Genomic DNA, 2087 nt, shown 5'->3' with positions numbered 1-2087 from the left:
GTAATGAAGAATTCTACAAAAAAAGTCATTGTTAATTTATATAAGTTTTATTTTGTCCGTGTTCCTCGATAATTTAAAAATATACAACGAAGACAAATTAATCATGTGTTTATTTAAAAAATATTTTCCACATCATGAGTTCCTTAGTCTAATTAAACATAAAAACATTCTTATTGCAACAAAGACTCTATTTAATTCTTTAAAAGGCATACAAAATAGTAACATAACAAAATATATTTGGAATACATTAAAATTTAAAAAATAATTAGCCACAAAGAAATAAAAAAACAACAATAATTAATAAACTAATGGTGTTGGTTCTTCATAAATAAAAACTTTACAAATCTCAATTGCCCTGAACTTTATTTAATATTATCCAAACTAAAGGATGAAATGGAGTATAGATTAATAAACTAATTTTACCAAATTTCACTATGTAACTATGGATATTAAAACTACTGATAAGTATTGTAGGAGGTTTGTGGTGCAATAGGGGACCAAATAACTAGTGTGTCCAACTTGTCAGTATAAATGGATCACTGCCTTCCTGTTTGTTCTAAAGTATTTTGGGACGAACTGTAGCCATAGAGTGTTTCTATAGGTACACTTTCATTAGTACGGTGGTTGATATAGGTGTCTTGGGGGAAAATAATTGAAGCTTTTCCGTTATTTTAGGGATGATTTAGTGCAATCTCATTTCCTGTATTTAATTTTGTACATTAGGGCAGATCAACCGTTAAAGTGGTTACTGTCGTTATAGAAAAAAAGCACGAATTTTACATGGGTTTCTAACCAGGTGTAGATGTACCTTGTTGGTTTTACAAACACTAACTAAATTTCTCGTAAAAAAATTTAAAGACAATATTAATAAAGAGGTTTAAAATGAAGAAAAATATTTCTTCAGTATATTAGTTGAAGCGGAACGTATAAAACGAAAAATCTGCGTCAAAACCAGAAGCGGAAGAAAAATAATTTAAAAGCTATCTACAATCTACATGCCCTGATGTGGCACCTTGTTATTAAGCTCTATTTAATAATACCTGCTGTGAAAACCATTGTATAAACCGTCTAATCCTGCTTTAAGGAGCAACAGGTGTCACACACTGTCTTCATTTCAGCGCCTTCTGTACAATTCAACAATACTTAACAAGTGCCCCATTCTTCCGGATTTGAGACCCTTATATTTTCCTGGGCTCATTATATTCGGGTAACTACGCGTTCCCCAATTTCAATAGAGTTTCATTTCTTAAAGAGATACGGGTATTAGACGCTCAATAGCCGACAGATTGGGGTAGACTTCAAAAGGATAAGAAGTACGAGCCTTCGCGGTTACTTACCTATGCTTATAAAGGAGAGTATTTTTTATACATACATATCTACATATATAATAAACATTGCAGTGACATTTGAGGCCATAGATATTTGAGGCGAACATTGCAGTGACATCAGAGTCCTCTATACTAGACTCTACAGTATAGAGAACTGTAAGTGACATTTGACACGAGCGGCATCTGTAAGGCTTTTGTTAAAATGGTTTAAAACCGCCAATATTTAAAACGACGCATCTTTGCATAGCACCAATTTTGCGAGAAAACATTCTAAACACCCGAAATTAAAAAAAATAAAAACACATCTTGAATATCAGAGAAAATTATATTTTACACAATTATCGTTATGTCGCCAATGTATTATATCAATTTATTAATCCAGTTCTCCCTTAAAATAAGGTTTCGTTTTTGAAACAGTATTGACGTTAATAAAATGAAATTTTCTAATGTATATTATTTTTGTGCTGAAAATGTAATTTTGTTCTTTTTTTTTCTTAATTTAGCGAAGATGCCGGACACATTCCTTTGAAACATATATTATAGTAAAACGAAGTTATACATATAAATGGTTGAAAAATAATCTGGTACATAAATGTACAGGTGATTTAATAATTGTTATTAAAATTATATAAAGCGATTTATTTTTAACACACTTTGTACAGCTGTTTTTACAATACATTAAATAATGTACATTAAAACTTAAAAGTATTTAAATCTACAACGTTACTTAAATTTTACGTTATTTACNTGAAGAAAAAT

Source organism: Agrilus planipennis, unplaced genomic scaffold (assembly GCF_000699045.2).
Source record: "Agrilus planipennis isolate EAB-ADULT unplaced genomic scaffold, Apla_2.0 scaffold4, whole genome shotgun sequence".
In the NCBI taxonomy this organism is placed as follows: domain Eukaryota; kingdom Metazoa; phylum Arthropoda; class Insecta; order Coleoptera; family Buprestidae; genus Agrilus; species Agrilus planipennis.
The sequence above is the reverse complement of the archived record's forward strand: the minus strand, read 5'-3'. Positions refer to the sequence as shown.